General features: G+C 56.3%; 1 protein-coding gene across 2 annotated transcripts in view; it reads left to right on the forward strand.

Annotated features, from left to right (window-relative positions):
* Positions 1-836: 836 nt before the first annotated feature.
* The window catches only part of LOC122364148 (titin-like), an 88851-nt gene continuing 63577 nt past the window's right edge, over positions 837-26110 (forward strand). For both annotated transcript variants that reach the window (XM_043334271.1, XM_043334273.1), the window contains exon 1: positions 837-921. The gene's annotated coding sequence lies outside the window, so the exon portion shown is untranslated. The remainder of the gene's footprint in view (positions 922-26110) is intronic.

Here is a 26110-nt window from a genome sequence, read left to right on the forward strand (position 1 = left end):
TTCGTCTCACCTTTCCATTCTTCCTTACGAGTTTCAAATCGATTTTGCTGTCCTGTAGTACCTATCTGGTTTGATCCGGGGCTGAGACGTCGATTTGTTGGTGCGGCGTGTAAGTTCTTTCTTTTTTACATCCATGCTGCCCAGGTCAGGCGAGGTCACAACTCACAAACCTATTCACAGCCATAACTAGCAGAAAGTTTGCGGGGAAAGTGATTACTTTGCTTCGTTCCAACTTACACGGACTAACGAATACTGTACTTTTGATCGCAATTATTCCCACGCAATTATTTATTATTTAGAAACTGCAGTGCGTCCTCGACCAGACCCGATCAGACCCGATCTTAGGTCGTCGCGTGACTTTTAAAGTGTAAAGTAAACTTGGCAGCGGTAAAATAAGTACCTACCTGGCACCTGCATTTAGCTTCAGATCAACATAAGTCGTCTGGTGCTATTTTCGGCAGCCTTTGTGTGGGCAATCTGTATTTTGTTGTTAACATTTGAGGACCGTATTTTTTATCTCTCTCTAGGTCAAAGAGCTAAGATTGAGCCGAATTTGGTCAGCTCATTGCGTCCCGCTTGTGGGCTGGATCCGTGATTAATCGGAGTTAAATTTCGACTGTTTTGACGATATAACTGAGCCACATGAGAGTGCCAGTATGCATCTGCTTCTGCTTCTCACACAGCCTCCTACCCACGCGGACCAGGTGCGCGGGCCGATTGGACCGAATGGACCGATTGGACCGCGTTGGTGGCGGCGGCGGCCGGCCGCGGGGCGGCGCTGACCGCGCGGCCGCCGCCGTCCGCCGCCGTCCGCCCCGCCGCCGCCAGTCGTTACGTCGGGCTGAGCGAGTGTGGGTGCGTGGGGCTGCTGCACGTGACTGAGGGAACGATCCACGACCGAGCGAGGACCGGCACTGACAGGTGAGGACGGGCAGGGTGGGTGACTGGGTGCTTCAGACGCGATCCGGCGGTCTATGTCAACCGGCGACTTTTGGCGAGGGAGCCGCGGAGCGGTATCCAGTCGGCCGCCACGTGTGGGGCGCGCAGAAATAGACCTACCGGCGGCGTTGCCATGGTAACCGCGCGCGGCACTGCCGCACTCCTCGCTTTGTGAGTGCGATATTCACTCCTCTCCTCCCATAACCGAGTTTGTATAAATGAACTGGGGGAATATGCGGCCTTTGTCAGACGGGCTAGATGGATGGGTAGAATGGGAATTCCATGCCTATTGCTTAACCCGCGCGGGGCTGGGGTCTCCAGCCGAACGCGCGGGGCTGGGGGGGGGGGGGTAAATTTTACCCCCCCTGTTATCTCCCGAACTAATGGTCCGATTTGGAAAATTCAAACGCCAATCGAAAGCTCTCATCACGAACTACTAAAAACATGTACTTAATTTAAAGTTTGAGGTCAAGGTCAAGGTCAGGTCAAGGGTACAAATTGCAAGTTTCTACAGTATCGGCCTTGCACCGTAGTTGCCGAAGAATGGAGTCATGGACTGAGACTGATCGCCCAAAACGTGTTCTTAGGCTACCAAGACAATATTCGTTGCATACAATATCATTCAGAGGTCAAGGTCAAGGTCAGGTCAGGTCAGGTCAGGTCACCAAAAAACAAAATATAGAAAAGGGCATGTGCGACACATGTTTTATGGGTCATTTTACTCATAGAATTCAATAGGCACACTCAATAAGTGATATGGACCACCTCTGGATGAATTTCAGGTCGAGGTCAGGTCAAGGTCAGGTCAAGTGAGGTCAAATTTTGAAGTTGGTTGTTAAGGCCTAAAAAGGTGTCTATCTGATGCAGTATTTCACGGCGAATCGAATGGTGCTATTTTTGTTTCCGTACGAGGTCTAGAACTTCCAAAAAAGTCATTTTTCAAAAATTTTGTGTGTCGTGACGTCATAAAATTTTGAATAACTCCCACATTTTTGAACCGATTCTTCTAAAATTTGGTATGTAGGTGCACATAGACCACTTCTCTGACATATATTCCGTTTTTTTCGATAGACTCAAAATTTTGGATTTTATAATGATTTTCCCAAAAAAGTCAGTTTTTTGAAAAAATTTAGGCCAAAATCCATAATTTTCAAAAAACCGAGATAGCCATTTGATAGACAAAGTAAAATTACGTATAACCTTTTTTGTTACGTCTTGATTCCTTTAAAAATGAAGATGTTAGCGGCGTTTGAACTTTTGCCGTTTTTGAGGCGAAAATGGCGAACATGACGTCACTAAAACGTCAATATCTCAAAAATTTTCCGACGGATTTCGCTCAAATTTTCAGGGAACGTGTCAAATTGATGTAAAAAAAGGTACTGAAAGTTTGGCGGCGCTGCGCGCCGCCGTTTTTGAGATATCGCAAACATTCGCGAGGGGGGGTAAAATTTACCCCCCCCCCCCCAGCCCCGCGCGGGTTAAGGCAGCGCACAGCGCGCTTATGGGCACTCATCTCAACTGTGAAATCTGCTTTATGAACTGTACGTACAGTCCACAGCAGAATCTGTGTGGTTTCAGTCATGGGTATGTTCTGCTTCTGAAGCCTAGGAACGATTAGCCAGACTGCAACGAGACTTTAAATGTAGCTTAGGTACATGTATCTTCACCCCTGCAGCTGCAACTTTAGCTATTGACGTCTTCTTTTCAATCAGTCCGCATTTAAAAATAGTCGCTCAAAGCCATCCGTTGAGATTGGTAAAACCACACATTACCTACTTTAGCGGTGGGCTATTGGAAGCATGAACATCCTGATTCACTCAACCCAAACTGTTAATTGTTTTCTATGTCACAACTTGAAACTTGATATAACATGATCCCAAGTGATTCGATGCGAAATGATGACACACATCTGAGTTGTGAACATTGTGATCAAATTTGAACGCAAGCCACGTGCGTAATCGACCGTACCTATATATTCAATTAAAGTGTGCTTATTGAAGACAAAATTAGCGCATTACTGTCTCGCAAAAAGTACAGTTGATTAAGATCCATGATCTTAGTGAATCTCTTGACAACAGGGTTGATCGGAACTGAATTGAGATCTCAACGGATCTCTCGACTCGTCTCGACAGAATGACGAAAGAGGATCTATGATTCTATCGGATCTTCAATCAACAGTGGGGGGATCAGATCCCAGATCCATTTTGTAAGATCCATACACTTTGCACTAGTGTGCACCCTGCCTGGGCCGGCCCCGTCGAGTGTCGACCCCGCTTGTACCGGGAAGTATTTACCGCCGCGGTGAACCGTCAGTCATATAGCTATACCCACACTCGCGTCGGTGGGTTGGTGCTACATTCGACATCTGACCACTTTTTTCGAAGCTTGTTTATGACAATTTAACCGCACATCGAAAAGGCCCCTGAACTAACGGCAGCAGCATCTGTCAAACGTTGGTAGGTATCCCGATCCTTGGATCGCTGAATCATATACGGTCAGAGTTGAACTTCACGTCGCTTGTTACGTGCATCCAATTTAAAACGGGAAAGGTCGTGGGGCTCAAAATAGGAACTTACTATTCGTGGCACTTGGCAGCAATGGGCTGGGCATTGGGCAGGGCATCATTTCGCTTTGCGCTGAGCCGTCCGAAGGTACCCCGTTTCCCACCGGAACAGGGGAACGACAGCGTCGTTAGGTTACCGGAGCCCCGTCGTCGCTCACACCACCGTGGCTCACACAACGGCCGCGGACAGCGCCGGTTTCCACCCATTTGCATGCAATGACTCGTTATATCTGGCCGTACCGTTCTGTTCTGTGCATTGTGGCGTTGTGCTGACAATTTTTGATTGTTGGCAATGCCTATTGTGAGTTCTTCAGACCGCACCCATTTGTCATACAGGTGTTTGACACTGATTTGCTTGTTTTCGAGTCTAGCGGGAAACTGGGTCAGCTGTCAACTTCCTCAAGCCACAAGCCCTCAATCGCATCGTTAGGTGTAGGTTATTTATGTATAGTCACTTTTCGGATTATTCTCTGGGATAATAATATCTAACTCACAAGTCCATATATTTCGGATGATGTTGCTCACCCTTGGTCACTGGACAAAATAAAAACAATTACATATATGAAAAACCACACACCAAAATTATTCCCTAGACGGGTTACATTTTTCAAAAAATATATCACTTGCCAAAAAACTGACACGATCTTTTAGCTTGCATGTTCCTCTACATGACAAGTAGTGCAACCAATCTTCTATATGGATACCTACTACCTATACTTGTGACTACAGAGATACATCGGACACAATATATTTTTTTGAAAAATGTAACCCGTCTAGGGAATAATTTTGGTGTGTGGTTTTTCATATATGTAATTGTTTTTATTTTGTCCAGTGACCAAGGGTGAGCAACATCATCCGAAATATATGGACTTGTGAGTTAGATATTATCCCTCGCCCATGTAGGGGGGGGTTGGTGCAACCCCCCCCCCCTGAGGTTTTTCGGAAATAGTGCAAAAACGGCGGCGCGCAGCGCCGCCAAATTTTGGGTACCTTATAGGGCAAACCTTGCGCATCTTTTGATAAAAAAAAATTTGACCGGGTCATGTCAGGTCACGGAGTTATGACGTCACAAAGGGAACAGCCTCCGGCCGGATTTTCACGAACTGAGTGCCAACGCCCGAGGTTTCCTGCCGGTGGTACGGACATCGGTTGATGGATCGTGATGAAACTTCCCATGCATGTTGGGGCAAGTATTGGCTATCATATGGTATAAGAAACTTGACCGGGTCAGGTCAGGTCACGGAGCTATGACGTCACAAGAGGAACAGCGTCCGGTACTATTTTTGAAAAGCGCCCGAACCACTATTTTGCTAATTCTTGTCCCCTCAATGGGAATATGCAGCAATATTAGCTTCTATAGGGAGCAAATGGACCTTCCAAATCCAAAAATACAATCAGATTTCAAAAATTTAAATTTTGATTTTTCGAATTTCTGCCGCCGACTGTGACCTTGCCGACTTCCGGCGCTCCCAACGCGCCATTTTTAGAGCTAGGGAAACGAAATACATACCAAACGATAGAGAATTGATCAAGGAACACGATAGTGAAGGTTTCAAGTCGATATCTCCCACCGTTTTGCCGCAATCGCCGCGGAAAGTTGAAAAAAGTCTATTTTTCCGAAAATTTGACCTTTGACCGGTCAAAAGTAGGTCAAATGTTGACCTAGGACCAAAAAATATACCACCAATCGCGAGATCTCGGCGAGAGCAATCCGTTGGTCTTTTCCGCTAAGCTCTAGGACGCTCCGTTTTCAAACGCCAAGGGGGGGGGTCGCACCAACCCCCCCCCCCTGCATGGGCGAAGGTGGCAGATCGCCGTTTACGGGCGAGGGTTATTATCCCAGAGAATAATCCGAAAAGTGACTATACATAACTAATTTCCTGGGAAAAAATGACTTTAAAACAACGTGTAGGTTATTGTTGCATGTGACACCGAGGCTGTTGGCACCGAGCTGTGCAACATAGCACATATTATTACTTATTGCATCACAATAACTTCTATTTGCACTTCAGAACATACATTCAGTTTTTCTTTTTAGGCAGAAGAGTGCGTGCATAATTTAATATTTTACCGACCTTCTGCTTAGTTACGCAACCGTTTCTTTACACTGTTTGTAGAACATTGCGGGGAGCCGCTGCGTCGAGTAAGGCGAGCCGTCGAATCGGGCTGGGGCCCGGGGACTCCCGGGCCGCGGGAGGGGAGGGGAGGGCTGCGTCGAAATGCGCGCAGAGGGCTCGGGTGGCGCGGTGTCCGATGACACTGCGGTGCCACAGCGGCCGCCACCGGTGTCACGCCGCCTCCAGTGTCACCGAGTGTCACATGTCACTGCCGCCGTGTCACGGTGTCGCTGCTCGGCGCGGCTGTCCCGCTGGCTTCTCTATCCCATGCGCCCAAGAGGTTTCTCCCTGGCTATTGCAGCCTCTCAGATCTTGTCTCTCGGCGATGGTCGCCGCGCTGCAGGAGAGGAGCGTACCGCAGCACCGTGGCCAATGGAAGCAGTGGAGCGGCAAGTAGGCCGGCGGGCGCCGCCGCGGCTCTCGCTACTAACTCATCCGGGGCCCGTGACTGAGATCTCGCTGAGGTTTTTTTGACAAGCATGAGATCGAATCCTGGCCGAGGAGAAATCTGCCATTGGCTGGGCGTTTTGAGCTTCATCAATACAGTCGCTGTTGAAGAAAGAAAACTCGAAACTCGATGTTTTCAGAGCTCGAATGGTGGGCATACAGCCACCCAAACGACAATTATCGTCTTCGACGTTCGAAAGATCGTTCGTTTATAATTTCGCCTCGTGAAATGTCCCCTGCCATTGGCACCACGAATCATTTACCTCTCAATTTCACGTAATTGTCGCGGTTTGTTACGGCTAGCGTTCTCTTCCTTTTCATCGGATGACGAAAACCCCATATTAGCGCTCATCGGCGCGTTTGGCTGCGCCTGAGATTCCGGCTCCGCGCCGCGGCGGCTCATGACGCACAGCAGGCAATATCGGCGCCGTGCGGCGGCAGAAGCGGCGCGCTCCATTGTGCGGTACCGCTGCTTCCGGCGGCGGTAATAGCGCGCTGCGGCGCCGCCGGCGCGCTCATCATGGCGCACCGGCGCCGAGTATGGCGCGGCGGCGCTCCTGGCGCAGTACCGTGGTGTAATGGCCGCACTCCGTCTGACGGAACCAGCTCGGCTCGGCTCAGGGAGGGGCCAGTTCCACTGCGAACCTCGTCACTCGTCAGCACTGTACTGGTGACTGCCGCCGCTCTCGTCACTCCATTGTTAGCGGTAAGCTGTTGAGTGTTGATGTATACAGGTATAGGTCGAGTTTTGGGCCTGGAGACGGTGTCACTGTGCAGTGTGCATTGTGCACTCACCGATTTTGACTCGTGTCATCATAATACTCCAAAATGTGACTGCCTGAAGTCCAAGTTGGTCATACTCTTACTCGGGTGATTGGTTTCAAATTAATTAATTGATAGCGGATTGTCCTGTTGATGGTCAGTGTATCAGCTGGCGATTGGACGTCTCGCTCCGAACCAACTCAGTCGCTGGTTTCCATCGGTAGCGAATCAATCAGCCAGGGAGGACACGCCTCCGCCGGGGAGGACGCTCCTCAGTCTACTGCTCGTCCTCCTCGAGCGCTCTCCTCTCCCGGTAATTACCGTGCTATTTACAGAGGACTCCGGCTCCTGCGCGCCGCCGATGATGAATTACCGGTCGGTATTTACCTGTTGGTAGCTGAATCTCGGCGGTATGTCGGCGTCATTACACCTATTTCCGGGTACAGCCGGCGGCAGCGCGCCGCTGACCGCGATCGACCCGGCGACCGCCGCCGGCCGGTGGATGCTGGTTGCTGAGCCGAGCCGCGCCGCTGCAGAGACGCATCTCACGGTGGGCGCGATAGGGTGGACACGGGACACGGACAGTGGCGCTGGCCCGGGAACGCTTCAGCGGCCCTGGTTTCGGGTCACCGACTCAGACTCAGCGGCCGCAGCGTGACCATCCGTGAAAGTGAACCGCGCCGAGCGAGGTGGCCGCGCCGGCGACTTCTTGTTTCACCTGGTCGTGTTGACTGGGCCATGATCTTCTATCACGTTTTTATATCACCGCGGGTTGGCTCCCTTTCCTACTGTCGCTTTCCCCTCCAATTTCGGTTTCTGATTTTAAATGGCCCGACTCGTAATGAGCAGGCCACTGTCAACCGTTTCTTGTGCTGTTTTGACCATAACTGATCAGTTCTTGTGAGAAAGGTGCCTAATAATCAGTTCTTGTGAGAAAGGTGCCACGATAACATGCCGTGTTATCGTGACCCAATTAGAGCACTCGGGTTTCACGGCTCTCTGGCTAGCTATCAGTCTAATTTTTGTTAGAGGCTACCTTATTCCTCACTAACCTGAACCTATCCCGTATATCTCCATTTACCTGATAGAATAGATGCCTCTCGTGAATAACATGGTTGTCACGCTGTAGAAATATCAAAGAATTCCTCCAGTGACCGACGTACCCAGTCCCGGCCCCGTTTGGGGTTTGTCTCGGCCCGGCGCAGCCAGTCGCCTGGAGCTGAAAGTTGCGTGTCCCTAAATGAGCGCCGCGGCGCGGTGTGCGGTGCGCGGGCGCCCTCCTGCCTCGTTTACCGGCATTCTCTGGCGGCCACTGACCTCGGCCAAGGCCGCCGCCAGCCGGAGAGAGCTCTCAGAGCGCCGGCGCCCTCACTCATTACCATCCTCTGCTCATCGACGACCGCCCCTCGGCCGGACAGCGCGCTTTTTGCAGCCGATTCGCCGTCCGTTTGCAGACACGCAATTCGGCGTGTCGGCCGGTTGGGTTGGAGTTGGACCACCGCGGCGATATGGGGGAGGACCGGCTGCTCTCAGGGGGCCGAGGCGCGGCATGATGAAACCATGACGCTCTCTCTGTGAGGTGGGTCTTTCTTGCTTCATAATTGTTTGTTTACCGGCTGCAGGCGTGGCCGGTCTCATGGTGAGGCCAGCTGGTCTCCGTTGTCATGGCGACGACCTCGGCTGGGCTGCCCGGCGGAGACAGCTTTTTTCATCATACAGTGCTTTCAAGCGCTGTAGCTGTATAAACATCCTTGAATCCTTGAATGTCTGTCACATGGTACTGAGTACCCAGGACGCAAAAGCCAAGGACGATAATACCAGACATATATTTACACAAATGTAGATGAATTGATTCAAAACGCGAAGTGGCATATCCGCACCCCACAACGCCGTGTTCCTGCATATTGTCGTCGTCAGGTCTCGCTCCCCGCGACTCCGCTGGCGTCCCACTCCGCCGCCCACCGTGCGAAGCCATTTCCGGGCGACAGGGGTCACCTGATTATGGTGCCCGAGACACCCGTGGGTGGGGAGCGACCCTGACCCGGCGCCGACCTTTCTGGGCGTATACCATGGATGAAAATACCTAATCCATGCGTATACTACGGCTCTCACTGGTCGAGGGTGACGTGGGGGAGGGGGAGGGGACCGCCGACCCCGTCTGTGTGGTCGGCATACCGACAGGTGTGTCAACGGTCTGCTCGCCCCCTCCGAGTCCGTGGCACAGGGCGCGGCGTTGGCCCGGTCTGAGCGGCACGCGGCCGGGGTCGAGAGGTCGACTGCAGAGTCACCGGCACAAGTCAACACGGCCGCCCCACCGGTGCCACACTCGCACACACACGCACAAACAGGCCGCCGGGGTACGCGTGCATACGCACACACGGCGCGGTGCTAGCGCGTCCGGTGCGGGCGGTCAGTGCGCGGCCGTGCAGCAGCGGTCAGCCCCGGCCAGTGACCCGGGTCAGAGGGGCGGGCCGCGGCGCCACGGCCCCTCCCTCCGCTCTCCGTGCGTGGAGTGCTGTAAAAACGTCCAGCTCCGACAACCGGAGGAGGGATGGAGGCTCTGCCATTCAGCCCGGAGATCGAATTAGATACGCTTCTGCTGGCCGAAGTGGTGGCTGGGACGGAGGTCGAGTGGACCGTGTACTGGCGCTGGTTAGTGAGCGGCGCCGGTATCACGGCCGACAACGAACGGTACCGCAGGCGGCGCGGCGCGTACCGGGGCCGGCAGGCGGCACGGGCTGCTGGTGGTGCAGAAACGCCGCGCCGGCCGTGACGAATTCACGGCGTCTGTGTGCGCTGTGTGTGCTGAGTGTGAGCGGTGTGTGCTGTGTGTGTGCTGTTTGAGCACAGTCAGTGCTTACAGTCGGAACGGAACACTCGCCATCGATTTATGTGAAATACGGCGCCGCGCGGCTGATAAACCGCACTGTTCTGCGACCGACACCGTGTCGGATCGCCGACATGGTGTAGGGCATGTGCCAGGCGCTGCTGCTGCCAGCTCCTGAATCCACCATCCAGGTTTGTGTGTAGATATGATATTGCAGCGAAGGACGCTCTCAGGTGGCTGTCGGAGATTAGAGTGGCCTACTCCAGTTCCTTTTCCCGCCCCTCTGACCCTCCCCTGCCGTCCGTTTTTGCTCGGTCAGCCCCTGTCCGGTCCGATCCGAGTCCGATCTGAGGGCCGCGCCGGCCACGAGCGGCGCTAATCGCCCCGCCGGGCCCCGATTCGTGATGCCACTTCTCCGCGAGCTATCGAACCCGTATTTATAGCTCTGTTGCATAAGTAGCCCCTAAAAACGGTCAGACGTTCGGTGTATCTGGGGCACGGTTGACTTGAATAGCGGCTCAATGCTTCAGCTCAACGTCGGACAGCGCGAGACGGACATTCGGACATCGGCATGTCGACATAGTTTGACAATCTGACATGGACGCGTCGTTGGGAAACACGTGTATTATTTGAGAGGTCCCGTCGAGACGAGCGGAGTTCTGCGAGCTCCGGAGAGCGGCGGCGACCCGACCGTCACCGTTCGGCAGAGGTCAGTCCGGCCCGCCGCCTGACCTGACGCACCGTGAGTGTTCCATCCGAGTTACGAGGGCGCCGCACGGCTGGCGTGCCTCCAGCCCACATCGCACCTCTATGACGGGGAGATCAGACCTGAAACCGCGACCGCGCTGACCCGCCGGGGACCGAGACGTCCCAGCACAACACTCTTCATGGGTGTTTTCAGTCAACTGCACGTCTGTCTCTGCCACAGAGAGAGCGACACCTTTTAGATGATTCTCACACCACGCTTCGGTGATGGGGCTGCTGTGCAGGTCAGGGCTCGCCGGGCTGCCTGACGGCTGGTGCTCATGACAAGACCCGTTACTCGACCCGAGGCCAGGAGAGCTACCGTCGGCTCATCATCTCGGCTGCCTGGTCTCTGCGGCGGCCCCTGCAGCAGGGATGGACGACCTGGGGCCATGAGAGCCACTGTGCTCATCTCGGCTACCTGGTCACTGTGGCGGCCCTGCAGCAGGGATGGACGAAACAAGGTGGAGGGAGAGCAAGCTGCTACTGGGATTTAAAGCTGCGTGTGGCTGAAAGGAAGCTGAATGATGGCAGCAGCCGTGAAAGATTGTTGACGTTAATACTGAGTTTACATTGACGGACTGCTCAGTGGTCATCATTGCATCATACCATCAATATATCACAGGTCAGTAGCACTGGGTTTGACAGCAGATTGGCTGTCAAACACCGCTCCATTGATGGCCTGTCTGTCTGCCTGTCTCTGTGTATGACAGGTCTGCCTCTGTGGATGACAGGCGCGCCGCGTCGGCCGAGGCGGTGTGACAGGTTCATGAGAACTGAGCCCACACCGCCTCTGAGAACTTATCAGCTCGGAGATGAACATTGACTCGCCACTGGGAACCCGTTAACCGCGCCGCCGGCATGCAGTGAGCTCGTAATAACGGATTAAAATGTCGCTGGGGCCGAGCCGTCTCAATTTGAGAAGCGGGGAGGCAGTGCAATGAGGTGACGGCCGCTCGGTGCACTGCACCTGGCCGCAGCACGGGATCGTAATCCGGGCAGCCCGTGAGGCTCATCTCGCGCTGGGTCGGAGGGCGCCATCAGCAGCGCCGGCAGGAACACCAGCCTGACAGCCAGTATGTAGCGCGGCTCATCTCGCTGGTTCTGAGGCGCCATCAGCAGTGCCGCCGGCCGGGGCCAAATAGACAGTGAATGAGCTGAGTTAGTGTACAGTTAATGTGGTTACGTTCTTTGTGGCCGTCATTTGCGACCTTACAGTTACCGGTGCAGAATTGAAGTACGAGTAGAGCAACGCCTTGCCGACTGCCGCATCCTCTTCTTATGCTTGCTTTTTTACGCTTCATTTTTAGGAGCACACTAACATTAGGAAATGTTTGATACGCCCATGCACAAACGATATAAATGAATGCTTAGGTACTTAATATGAAATCTTCTTAGATATCAATTTAACCTTAATTCCCTTCAGTTCATCATACAGGAGTGATAAGACCTGTCATTCAAACAATGTGGACTCGCGCAGACTAGTTTTTAAAGGTAGATCGTTTTGTCTACTTTTGTCTACGACGGGATTATGTCATACTTTATCAGCCATCTTGTTAAAAAAGACATGATTCTTTTGCATAGCCGTAGCTTAAGCACACCTTACCTATACGTACTGGGTATGGCTCAATGGTATCTGTTATAGGCGACTAAGGAAACTCGGTGACCTTTTTCCCGAGCGTGGGTGTCGCGATAAGGGCATGTCGTATTTCCTGACATTGTACACTCGGGGCGGTTGTACGCATATTGCACCTGTGGTTACGCCAAAGCCGTACATATTTCGGCAATGTGCACGGCTCACTGACTGTTGCGAAATGGTTCACTGGTGTGTCAAAGTTGCCATTTCATCTGCGGTGCGTTTCGTAATGTCTGACCGGTGTTCTGTCTTCTGTGTCGTACATTGTGTGACAGTGTTTTCTTTTATTTTCAGGTGAGTTCTTGCTCTCCGAATGTGTGAACCTGGGACACAGAGCGGCAGAGGACTGCACAGAGCGGCGGAGAATTCACAGGGAGCTGTCACCGATTTTGAGGCGAGTTGACTTGCAGCCCTGTCTGTCCACTGGCGGCCTCCGAAGGTCAGACCCTCGCGGATAGGTGTGGCGTCAGAGACTCGGGGTGGCGTCGGAGAGACCGGTCACCGTGAGGACGGCCCAAAGCTACCTCCTGTCCTCTGGACCGAGGACAGGTCGAGTGTGGGTGACTCGGACCAAACCTAGGCACATGCTGGTCTCCCGGTAGTGACCTTCACGCCGCCGCGCCGGTTGCCGAGACGACACGGGTGATGGAATCCGTTGCTGTGACAGAAATCGGATCAGTCGCCAGAAATGCGAGTAGTTATCTCTGTTGCGCTTTTCGGAGATTTACTAAGAAGGTTACTCTGTCGACTTAAAATGCCACTTAAATAACTAACTACTCTCAAGAATTAGACGGGCCTTTCCAAATCGTGCGTAGCTCGGTTTTCCAGTTGCGAGGTTTCGAGCACGGAGTCCTTTCTAATCCCTAACGAATCTAGTAAAACCCGCACGCGTTGTCCATGTCCGATTCACAGTGTCTTCCAATACCTAACGAGCCATTGGATTGCCGGCGAACCCCTTCTGCTTTTCATTTCTGCACCGCAATCACCGCATACAGCTTGCGATTTTTATTGTCACAGCTGCAGTTATTGCGAAAAATCGTGCTCATTCCTGGCTATTTCATACAGGTTGAATATGCTGAACGTTCCATTCATCCAGCACAAATGCGCTTTCCCGGTGCACATCTCGCTATTGCGACTACAGCAGTCCACGCCTTGTTACGGCAGCGTCCCCGTCCCCCTGTCCGGCTGGCAGTGTGTCCATTGTCCAGTGTCCTCTGTCCGGACAGCAGTGTGTCCACTGTCCGCTGTCCGGACAGCCGCCTTTGTCCGGCCTGTCCGGCGCCAATAGCCAGCGGACCGCCCTCGTTGCGTAAGTGGCCGGAACGGAGGCGCGGTGGGAACCCGGTGCTGCCGCGGGCGCTCCGTGCGCCGCTGCCGATTGAGGTGTGTGCCGAGGTGCGCTAACGGTGCTGCCGATGGCTCATGGTGGAAGACATAGCTGGCCCGAGCGTGGCGCAGCCGTGGAGAGCGGCGTCACAAAGCTCACACCTGGTGTCCAGGTGCCGAACAGAGCTGCATGGTTTTCTCAGCTGCTGGCCACGCCGGGTAGACCGTAGACATGTCTACAATGTCTTTTTTGTTTGTTTTCGAAATTCAGATTTGGTTAAAATTAAGCGAGTGCTTTGCGTGTTTTTCTTTCAATTTGATGCATTCCGTTCATCACGGATTAATCGTTCAATAATGTTGTGCTGTGCTCTAGTGCACACTTCTTTGGCAACGAAGCAATAATCACAGCACTGTGAATCTGTGAGGGATCTATTGGCATACCTGTCCAATGAGTCAGTTTCATTTATCGAAGCAGTGCAGTGCACAGACGTTCAAAATAGAACCGTTCACGGTCCATTCTAAAGCTATGCGATGCACCTAACCTCAGCAGCACGCACCTTTTTGTGCTTTTGCATTCCTTACTACCGATTCATTTTCAAGCCGCCAAAACAAACGCGATCTTTTGGGATTTCGGTCCATCCATCTTTGGTCCGATCAGGGTCTGTGTGAACCATCGGTGAAAAACAAGCATGCCGTCTCTGCTGCGCCTGTCCGTGCCTCTGAGCGACTGGGAGAAACAAACTCGGCTGGCTGCGGCGGACGGCGGACGGCTCGGCCCGTCCATTCCAATCCTGCCAGTAACGCCGAGCCATCTCATTCGGTCGGCGAACCGGCGCAGATTACACGTGATTAAGTTCCCTGGGACGGGCAGGGTGCCAATCGAACCCCGTCCGGCCGTCCCGCCCTCGAGCGGCCCTGGGGCGCGGCGGCTGATTGTTTTGACCACGCACGGAGCGCCGGTGGCGACTGTAACGCAGGCCAGGCAGGTAACCTTGCCGCGCGCTCCGCCTGAAGGACGGCCTCCCATCTGCGCCTCTGCCGTACCGCCGCGCTGCGGGCAGGACAGCACAGGACAGCGGCCGACCGGCGTGGTTTTTGCGCGCGGCGCTCCCGTTTCCACGCGCCGCCGTTGTTTTGGGCCGCCTTTGCGTTGTGTGGGGCCTCCCCGGGCCTCTGTTTAAACGCAGTGCCGCTGGTTTGCTTATGGTTCCTTTGTCGACCGACGACGCCTGGATGAGCCGAGTGACGCAGGCGACAGACGTGCCAACATCAACAGCCCTGAGTCACCTGAGTTTTACCTCGGCCACCGCTCCGGTGGAGCGGTTCTCTGTCCTTCTGCCAACATTTGCCGTTTCCTTTTTACTACAAACAAGCGCGGACTGTTTACAAATTTGGTCTCCACACTTGGTGTAAATGATTGTGTCAGCGTCCTGCTTGACCAGCTGCTGTCAGCAGCAAAAGCCCCACACCAGCCACCTACCTGACTGAGCTGCCGGCCACGGCCGCTGCGGCGCAGTGCCTGAGAACGGACGCTCGATTCACCACACCGCGGCGGCCGGCGGCCCGGTGCCGCTCCCGTGGGTAGCTAGCGGTCCGTTTTCGCAGCGCTGCCGCCGCCCGCCGCGCCGCCGCTCTCTTCTCAAGGTGGCACGCTCCCGTCTGTCCGTCCACCGAGCGGCGTCAGGGCCGAGCGGCCGTGTCGCGCCCATTGCTGCACAGCGAGGATGGACGCGCTCCGCCGCGCGGCTGGCCGCGATTTTTGTGTGGCGTCGCCCGCTGCAGGCTCCCGGCCTGTGTTCAGCAGTGATGCAGACGGCGGTGCACGGCCGGGTTTTCGCCCGGTCCTCCTCTCGCCGCGTCTGCGATCGGCCCTGGACGTGATGGGTGCGTCCTGGCGTCCCTCCGTGGACGTGATGGGTGCGTCCCTCCGTGGACGTGATGGGCGCGTCCCTCCCTGGATGTGATTGGCACGTCTGTATTGGACGTGCGGGTCGAGGTCACACCCAAGGGCGGCTGATTGCCCGTCAGGAGTGGGTGGCGGACGGGGATTGTTGTCGGTACGTGACAGAACGGCGCGGCACGGGGCGGAATGTTTGAGCTGTGAACTGCAGCGCACGTGTGGTGGAGCCTGACTCAGACTAGCAGCAGCACTGCATGAACCGGCGCGGTAAACGGGGCAAAGTTCGCCCAAAGCCTTTGAATCTGAGCGCCGAGACAACCTTTTATAAATTCATCAAGTCGTGCTGCTGGTTACAAATCCATGTTAGTTCGACTTGCAATACTACGGCTGTTTACTGACGAGCTCTCCAATACGAGTATGTCATTCCCATTGTGCTAATTGGCTAATCACGCTGATATCGTGTCAGCAGCAGGTGTGCCAGTCGGTGACAGTCGTCAGCTCCAACTCTGAGTGACTGCGACTTTCTGCTGAGGGCACAATAGGCGCCCCAGCACTACTCTAAATGGCCGCGCTGCAGGACCAAGACAATGCCGCTTTGTCCTACCGAACGCCCCCGTTTTCACGCACGGCTCAGGGTCGCGCGGAATGCAATCAACAACTGCAGCTATTACGGCGCACAGCTCTGTTCGGTAGCGGCGCGGGTATGCAGCCGGCACGACACGTATGTCAAACGGGACAATACGCACCGGTGACAGATCACGAACGGCCGGGTCGGGGCGGCAGACCGCGCTGGTTCCAGTGCACGGGGACGTGCTGCTATCCCGCACCCCTGTGGTGTCACAGGCTGCGCTCTCTCACGCGCAGCACGCACACAGAGGCGTGTGTAGTGTACAGCAGCGAGGTCACCGAAGGATGTATAAGGTCACGGCGAGAAGGGACGAGCTGCGGCGAGCCGGAGTCCTGTGATTGGTGCACCGCTGTACTATTATCGGTGTTCAAACGAACGTGATCGTAGAAGGTGTAAAAATGGATGTTAACATAGTTTGCAAACGAAGGAGGAAATATCAGGAGGATTACAGGCCCTGCGGGTGAGGCAGAACATATGGAAGGAAAATATTCCATTTAAATGGCCGTCAACAGCCGGTTTGTGTCTGTCCGCTGCTGATGTGAGGTCGTTTCTCAGCGGTAAGTGGCCGGTTTTATTCATTATCTGGGACCGTTGCGGTGCCGGGCATGCAGCGGTCAGCGCGGCTCTGAACTCGTTAGATGTGGGGCAGGAGGGCTCGTTAGAGGCTGCACTCGGCCCGGAGATAGATGGCGACCATTAGCGGGCAGTTGGGCGGCGGCGCACCCGCCGACCCCGCCCGGACCATGGGGATGGACGGTCCACTGCTGGTCCCCGCCCGGACCATGGTCAGTGGACGGTCCACTGGGACGGTCCACTGCTGGTCCGTGCTGGGACTAATGACTAGTGAACGGTCCACTCTGCTGGTCTGAGCTAGGACCATGGGGAGTGGACGGTCCACCCTACTGGACCTAGCCTGGACCATGAGTAGCTGACGGCCCATTTCGCCGGTCCGAGCCCGCCCGCGGGCTGATGTCCACTCGAGTTGACCACCGAGCGTGCATGACCTAACAAGTGGCATTAAGTGCCGGCTGCACTCGGCTGGCGGCACTTGATGTCACGGCAGTGGTCATCTCCTCTGAGGCCGGCGGCCCGCTCATCTTGGGCGGCTACTGAGCACCTGCCGGTCGACGGGGTCACCGTCCCCGGTCCCGTAACTCTGGCAGTGGGTTAGGGTCAGCCAGCGCGGCCGGCGGCGGGCGGGCGTGCAGAGCCACTGACAGTCACTGGACTCGTGCACCGGTCGGCGAGATACGGACGGCCGCTTCCGCTGCATATTATCGGTGGCGAAATATGGGCACGCTCTCGTGGCCGAACCATTCATGCTGCTCGCCCTCGGAATGTGGCGCAGTGTGTCGCGAAATGGAGAGCATGACTCTCGTGACAGCCGTAATTGAATTGCTCCATCAGGAGCAAGGCAACGAATGCCAACACTTTCGTCTTTCATCAGACCCAATTTAGGAAATTTAGAGCGGCTGTCTTCTAGTTGAGTTCATTTATTTGTCGTATTTCTTTGTTCGGGTAATTTCGGCGGCCTGTGTAGTCGGTCATTTTCTGCAGCCTGGTCTGTCTGCCGCGGGCGCTGACCGGGCCGGACATTACCGTCTCCCTGGCCGCTGCTGCCGGCCGTCTGTGGGTGCCGGTAGTCTGGCGGCGCGGTCAGTTACGGTCAGTTACCGTCAGTGTCTGCGGCGGGACTGCCGCCGCAGCGCCACGACTGTCTACATAGCTGGCGACGGGAGGTGCAGCTGGACGCACCACGGCCGTCTACATCGCTGGTGAGGATAGGAGCAGCTGCCCGCTCCACGACAGTCTACATGGTTGGTGACGGGCACCACAGCTGGTCGCTTCGTGAACGTCACTGAGGTGCGTCTTCGGCCGAGCACCTGAATCCTGTTCGCCGTCCGTTTACAGCAAACTGACTGTGGTGAGGTGAGTTCAGTTTTGGCAGTGCCTCTCCCCTGTTCAGCTCTCGCCGTCTTTCTCCCCCTTCCGCTCCCTTCCCCGCCACGCTCGTGTAGAATTTCGCCGGGTCCAGTGGTGCTAACAAACCCCACTGAACCCGAGCCTTTCTCTCTATTAGAAAAGTGCAGGGATGCGTGTCAGGCAGATCCGGTGGCCATTCTGAGTGGCTGAGCGACTCAGTTGGGCGGTCACGGTCACTAAGTAGTCGCCGGTAGTTCCATGGTGCGGGTCCCGTGAGCTGAGGCTGAGGGCTGAGGCTGAGCGGCTCAGTTGGGCGGTCACGGTCACCGGTCGCCGGTAGTTCCATGGTGCGGGTCCTGAGCTGAGGCTGAGGGCTGAGGCTGAGCGGCTCAGTTGGGCGGTCACGGTCACCGGTCGCCGGTAGTTACCATGGTGCGGGTCCTGAGCTGAGGCTGAGGGCTGAGCGGCTCGGTTGGGCGGTCACGGTCACCGGTAGATCCATGGTGCGGGTCCTCCACTCCCCCGCCCCGGGCCGTCGGATGTTTGGGTCCGGGGAAGACTGAGGCGCCCGCTGCGCGGAATGTCCGCCACATTTGTCACGGTCCGGTGCTCCGCTCCCGCCGGCTCCCCGTGCCCGCCCGGCTGGGCTCCCCGCGGAACGGGTGCTCCCGCGGAACAGACGCCCGGTCCGTCAGGTATTTTGGTCGAACGAACGGAGGCCCGAGGAGGGTTCCGGCGCCCGGCGGGGCGCGGCTATTCTCTGCTCACCCGAAAACAGCGCGGCCGGCACCCTGGACTGAGGCGCACTGAGGTAAACAGGGGAGACGGGCGAAGTGGCTGAGTCGTAGTTGGGTTCTTAGAGTCGGCAGTCGAGACTGGGGTAAACTGGGGTAAACACTAAACAGGACAGCGGGGCGAGCCTGCTGAAGTGCTGAGCAGGAGCTGGGTTCCCAGGGACGGCAGCCGGGACTCTGCTGCAGCTGGAGAGCGCGTGGGGACTGTTCCGCTCAAACCGCGGTCATGTCCTACAGTTCGTCCACAGAGCAATCGTTCACCTCTGCAGCCGTCGCTGTGATCGACAGGATGCGCCTTGTCGCCGCTGCCCTCGACTTTTTCGACACCTCTTTTGGCCTTCAGCCAGGAAAGGGTGCACGCTGCACAGTGCGCAGGGTTTCACCTGTGTGGTGCATCAGGAAGGTGCCTTTGTTCTATTTTCTTGGCTCGATGAATAGCTGACATATTTGATTCTTTGACCTGTCGTCGAGTCAATAGACTATAGGATATTTTGCGTTGCTCGAAGAACAAATACCTAGATCGGGAATGCCTTTGTTGCGTTCCAGCCAGCCTTTTGCTGGGCATGGCGATGTCAGTCTTTCCCGGCTGACCTCAAAAACCTGCACCCGACACGAACCTTCCTGCGTTCTGTGCTTTTGTTCCTGGACCCGGCAGATGCCATGCGTGATATCTGCAGGTCGACCGAGGTCGCTAAGTCCCTCCAAGTCCCATGCTGCACTGCATTGGTGGCGGCTTTGTTGGACCACTCTGGCCAATGATTAAAGTTCACGACCCGCCACTTTTTCTATCTCCGGTGTGGAGAAGTCTCGTCTTTCGTCAAACTCCTGCCTATTTCAGTGTCAGCCGGCCCAGTCCTGCCCCGATTTTGCAGCGCGGCCTAAAAAGCGCCATGTCTGGCCGGCTGCAGCAGCTGCCCGGCATGTCGGCTGCCTGCTCGGAGTGCAGAACATTCCTCGAAGCCACTCTCTGGCGGCTGTGCGGTGTTTTGTTTTACTGCGCAGTGCGGCGCCGGCCACGGCTGCCCTGAGGCGGGCCGGGGAGTACCGCCCGGGGCGGTCTCAGACGCGCTGACCAGTGAGCGACCACTGACCACTACCCCGGCGCTGGCACGCGGGCCGGTCCTCCGCCATGTCCCGCTGAGATGTGGCACAGCGGTGTCTGCTGCTCAGATGACCCCCGCGGCCTTACCGCGCTCTTGTGTTGATCATCCCAGCTGGCCGTTTGCCGGATTACCATCGCGGTGGTTCTCTGTCGGGCTGTAAAAGAAATAAACTGTCGGCGTGTTTATGGTGTAACAAACTCGCAGTACGCTAATGATTTGGGCTTAGTGTCCGTGGGTTTGGATAATGTGCGCCGCTGATGTGACACTCGGTTTGACCTTCAGACCTTCAGCCAATGTGTTAGGCTTACATAGCCAGTGTATTAGGCATGGCACGAAGCCGACGCGAATGTCGTCCCCAACATGACGCCAAAGGGCCACGTTATGTTCGCGAAATGGATTTATAAGCCGAGTGAAATCTCGGTATCTGGTTGGCAAATGTGGTACCAACTACCAGGACACCTTTACTTTTATTTGTTTCACCTGTCCTACCTTATCTCCTATTGTCGATGTTTTACCACTGCCGCTTCGCCGTCCCACCCCGTCCGTGTTCCCAGCACGCTGCCCTGAAGAAGAATCCTCCCTTCCTCCCCACTCGGCCGGGTGCTCTCCCAGCCCGGCGGCGGGCGGCCCGCATACACGGCGCCCCGCTCGGAAGCTGGCCGCGTCACGACTGTTGTGTCGGCCGTCCACAGCACAGAGGAACGCCCGCCGAGCGGCTGTAATGAGGTCCACTTGTGTCACGGCCCCACCTCGGGCGCTGCTGGCTGACAGCGGTGCCTGAGACCCGTGTGTTCCGTGCAGCTCTGGCGACAAACGGCTGCTGGCCGCCCATTGTCCTGTGGCCGGGGTGCGAGGAGCCGTTCGGGCGACCTATCGACACGGGCAGGGGCGGAGGGTCCGCGCCGGCTGCAGGCGGCTCGACGCTGCATGCCGCTGCTCTCTCCGCAGTCCGTTAGCCGGCCGAGGAATGCAGCCGTGCACAGACCATGGACGCCCCCGCCCCCGCCCCCGCTCCAGTTCCCCCGCCCCGGCTCCGCTCTGCCGCCCGGTGACGTCACGGATGACGTCACATGTGCCGCGTCACCTAATGGTGCGGTATTGAGCTCGTCGGCAGAGGATCACAACGGTCCGCCGTCACACGGTGGTGGAATCCCGCCTGCCGGGCCGTCACACAGCGGGATGAACTGACCCTGGCCCTGATTTCCCGCTCTGTTCCTCCTCCTCCCTCCCTCCCCCCTCTCTCTCTCTCTCTCTCTCTCTCTCTTCTCTGCCTCTTCCATCTCTCACTCTATGTGGATGTCCCACTCTCGATTCTATTTTCTCTTCTTTTATCGCTAACTTGTACCTATCTTGTTTGGTCTTTCACGCCTTCTGTCTCCCTTTTCATCCAGTCACCCCTCTCCTTTTTCTCGGAGGTTTCTCTTTTCTGATTACAGGTCTGTCCTTTATATGTCATTCGCCAATCCTACTACTGGAAATCTTCTCAGTCTCACATTATATGCGGAACTTCAAGCTCTGTTTAAACTATAATCGTCCGCTATTTGTTCGGATTGTTTACCCAAGCCGACTTGTTAAATTCCACCCCTACACTTACTGAGAGAAATTTCCACTTCCCTGCTTCACTGAGGAGAGCACCGATGTTATTATGCATGCCATCGCACACTGGCAATGGCCCATACGTTGCGTTTTACGGCGCCGTTTAGTTCAAATGGGGACGTTTGTGGCGTATGGTGCATCTCAGGGCACGCCACACACGCCTCGGGGCACGCCGCACACGGCCGCAGCCGCCGCCGGCTCACGGCGCCCTCTCGAACGGGTCGAGTAGGGCTTTTCTGCCTCGGAGTCTGCCGAGTAACTCACCCTTCACGGCACTCATCAGTCGACGGATGGGTGATCCCTCGGCGTGCAGCTGCAGCCGCCGGCTCGGAGAGCGGCTCCTCCGCACCGACTGTGCGTGACCTCCCGGCGGCGCGGCCTGGGCCCGGCTGCGCGTCATGAGACCCGGTCTGGTCTGGGCTGGCCCACACGGCGCGTTGTGCTGTGCTGTGCTGTGCTGTGCGGCGCTGTGCATTTGACCGTGGCCGGCTGCATGCGCGCACGACGAAAAACCGCCCACGGCCGGCATTTCACGTTGGCCGAATGGTCTGTTTTTGCTGCGGGCTGTTGACTCTGTGCCATTAACCTGAGCGGCGTCCGACGCGGTCCTCCTGCGGCGAGCTGACCGGCCAGGCCCAGAAGTGGCGCATCGAATGGACGTGCGGGGCAGCGAGCCGCGCTACACCTCAGACCGGGGACGTCAGACGGACGGTCGAAACGGGCGCATCTGGGGCGGCTGGAGCGGCAGGAGGCGAGAGAAGTCGGGAAAAGTCGACACAGGCGACAGAAAACAGCGGGCGGCGGGGAGGTGTGCCGGCCTCCGAAGCCGTATACCGCGCCGCCCGCCGAGCCTGCTCGTCGTGCCGCGCCACGTGATACCACATATCCTATTAGCCAGTCCCTCCGACTACGAGCGCAGTGCCGAGTCCTTACGCCCGGCACGGCCTGACCCAGCTTACGAACACGGCCCGGTCGGTCCAGCGGCCCAGCGCTGACTGCCCAGCGCAGTCCGATACCTGGCGGCCCAGCACGGCCCTGCCGCGGTGCCGACATCCCGCGGACGATATAACGATGTAACGACGGCCGGGAACGGCCTGACGGACCGGCGGCCGCGCTCGGAACGCGGTGATAATGGCCGGTTCCTGCGCCGCCGCTCGCCGCGCCGAGCAGTATCGCTCTCCGGACCGCAAGTGGGCGTGTCGCCGACCGTCTCGGCGCCCTGCGCGTCTCCCGGGCAGACAGATGGCGCGCGCCACGAGGTCAGCAGGACCCGGCGCCGCTTCAGGCGCTCACTGAGCGACTCAGAGCCGGAAAATGGCCGGGTTCGTGCCGCAGCTCGAGACAGAATGATTTATCGACGTTTGGGTCATTGTCGGGCCGAAAACAAAAGCAATTGACAGTTTGATGACCCGCCGCAGAGGCCGGCCACAATGACGGAGATGGATATGTAAATAGTCGCCCGGTGCGTCTCTTCCGCGTGACATGAATGGTCGGGCGCGTCTCGTGTCAGGAAGTTGTTGCGGTGCTGGCAGAATGTCAGAATTAGACCAGCCGGCCGGCCGCGGAATGACTAGGGACTCCACGCCAGCCACCTGACCCAGAATGTGGCCAAACATTCTATTCAAGTCGGTGGCAGGCGGGTACTTGGTGCCGCGGACGGCCTCCTGGCCACGCGGCGATCCTCGAGACGGCGCCGCCGCCCGGGAAATTCTCATCATCTCTGGCCGCAGAGAAATGTCACACGGTGACCGAGCACGCGTACCATTTCGATTTAGCTGTCGTCCCGACTGTTTTATATCACGTCCAGCCGACCATCAAAATAGCGGTGCTGACGGAGCGCCGCTGCCCGCGCCGCCGATGGACGGTGGTGCCGATCCATTCGTCTCCGGTCGGCCGCTGAGCGGCTCGCTCCAGTCACGGCTTTGACCCCGGTAGCGCACCGGCGCCTCTGGCCCACATTCCTAAGCGCAGTACCAGGCTCGTCCCGGACCGAACTCGCCGCGACCTCCGGTCAAGGTCACGGCCAAGGAAGGACCGGACTGGAGAACGTCGATATGATACGAACGGTTACCATGTTCCTTTGTCGAATCACTCCAACCTTTCATGGGACTTTTGATGCAGGTGAAAGAAGCGAGCTGCGTGAGCTGATGAGGTGGTAAGCAATGAGATGATGGTATGCCACCGAACTCACCAAATCCCGCTACAGAAACCGACTTCATTTGAAGTTCAGGAATCAGGACAGTGGCATCTTGCTCTCGCCCAGTCTCTGCGAGGAAGGCGCTGCTACCGGGAGGCGAACGGTAGATGGAGAGAGGTGGAGACAGAGGTAGGGTCGGAGGCAGGTCAACGGCAGCTAACGGGTCGAGCCTGGCGGCGGAGCAGAGGAGGTCTCAGAATGCGCTGAGGCAGCTGTCGGCTGAAACGGCTGGTGCGAAGCGTGAATTGTAACTAGCTGTAAGCTGTCTCCATGGCTTACATTGAGCTGTGGATTGTGAGTGGTGTACCAATCTACTTTCCGATCTCACAACACGTTTCATCCCTATGAGCAGCTTTCCGTCTGACTAATGCAGCGACCAAATCGTATGAAGCCAAACCACGAGAGCTTCGGGACTATGCCTGCGATTTGGCCTGCAAGCGGCCTACAAGCTCACTGGCAATGCGTTTGCGATGCGACAAGAGCGGGATTAGTTGCATCCTGTGCGTTGACAGGCCATCGGCCGCCACTCGATGTGGTCAGCCTGTCGATATTCCGCCGGCGATAGCGTAGATTCCAATCTGACAGGCGCGGAATCCAATCGGTGGGCAGCACCGACTTACCTCTGTGGGGAACCGTGGCACGAATCATGCCTTGGACTCTGAAAAGTGCGGATCAATAATAGTGGTCATGCTGTGTCATGTGGGATACGATCAGATAGGCCTTATCCGGTAATGATTGTCATTTATCCATGTCAATCTCATCGACCGCCGCTGGGTTGCGCTAGTCGGGTAGTTTCAATGTCGCTGTAGTTCTTGGAATCGAGTGTTTCTGAAGGAACAACGTTATTAAATGCTTGTGTCGTGTGAAGTAATTATGTTTTGTCGCACGATTTCGACAGAGGCGATGTGTACTGGAGATCTCCGTCCACGCCGCGACGGGAATTTCTGAGATCGACGGATACCACGGCTGCCATTAATTGCAGTTTCAGGCGGCATGTGCGCGACTTTGGTCGGGGGCCACTGAAGCCCAGGTTAGGCTCGGCAGCTCGCCGAAGAGACTGTCGCCACTTCCGTCTGAGGCACGTTGTACCAGGCACGCCTCTCCGCATATCCGCCTAGCCTCCGCCCCTGTTCCCAGCCTTCGGTTCTGCCGTCCCTCCCCTCATCCGCCCTGCCCCACCCCTTCTCCTAACGTCGTCATCGGTGGGCGTCGCTCGCTCTTGGCAGCGATACATTCGACCAGCATATTGATACGCCGTCGCACAACGCCGCGCCACCGTGTCGAATTTCGCACTGCGCACACGGTCGCTGGGAACTGCGGCCGCCGCGCCGGCGTGGGAGCGCTTCCTGGCTACGTGGCTCGGTGTGGGGCCGCATACATTGGCGCACCTTTGGGCCGCCCCTGTTCCGCTCAGTCCTTTCTGAGATGCACGAACTGCGCCGGCCTTCCTCAGTTTGGTCCTGGGGAAAATCGACCTCTTCCCGCCGGAGGTGGCTCATTGAATGGCGACCTATCGATTCATAATTCAGGTGACGTTTTGCTGCATGGCTCGCCCAACTGAGCTATTGTTAGTGGTGTGACGGAGCTACAGATCGTTGCAATGTGCCTTATACTGTAGACTGGGGTGGGGATACCTTTGGTTCAGGGATGGATAAGGACGGAAAGCATGCAGCCATGTCAAGCGTCGTGAGCATATGATAGATAACTGTCATGGACATCTCCGTGATAACGTGATAGCATCTCGCCGTTCTAGGAGAGTCCGCTGTCGATCGCTAATCAGCCGTGATTGTGTAAAGGGCATCCTCTGCGATTCTTGAACCACGACAAGTTGCAACTCATTTTTAGATTCCTTTGCAGGCGTTTCAAGTGAAGTGGGAACGAATTTTCTCACTCGGCCTGGGAACGGCATGATGCACATTGTTCGTGCGTTTGAAGTCCACAACAGACCGCAAATGTCCTGTAATTAGCAGCGAGCGGAGAAAGTTCCCAGCACTGTGGCAGCAATGACCGTGCGGCTGCAGAGTTTTGCGTCCTTACCGGCCTTGTCCTTCGAGCCAGGGGGTGATACAATCTCCTGCTCCTGTGGGCTGATTCGTACAAGGGCGACACCTCAGCTGGGCGCCGATTGATCACCTGGCTCTGCGAGTGTTCCGGTCTGTCAGGGTGGTCACTCCCCTCTCTGCGGGGCGCCTTGTGAGCCGACCTGAGCCGGCGTTGCAAGTCGCCAGATAATCTCTTCGTCGTAAGTCGTCACAGTGCGGGCGACATGCACTCCTTTCGGGAGCACTCGTATGTACATACGGTGACCACTCGAGCGCTGCAGAGGAGATGTCCAGAGACAGAATCTGTGTTGCAAGGGCATGTTCTGCTGTGACAATGGGCAGATCTTCGACGCAATGAAGCTCTTCGGGTGACCGCGGTGACGATCGCTCTCCGGGTGCGATTCGCAGGCGCCTGGCTCAAGGTCGACAGTGGGGCCGGTCTGACGACATCGTTAGTCACAGCGGTCTGCGTGCCGGCCTCAGAAAAGAAAAGTTTCCTCTCCGGGTGCCGAGATGGTGAGAACTCGGGTTCGGTGGGACGAATCAACTTGTTGAACTGTTCGCCG

Source organism: Amphibalanus amphitrite, unplaced genomic scaffold (genome assembly GCF_019059575.1).
Source record: "Amphibalanus amphitrite isolate SeventyFive unplaced genomic scaffold, NRLGWU_Aamphi_draft 000659F_arrow, whole genome shotgun sequence".
NCBI classification, from domain to species: Eukaryota; Metazoa; Arthropoda; class Thecostraca; order Balanomorpha; family Balanidae; genus Amphibalanus; species Amphibalanus amphitrite.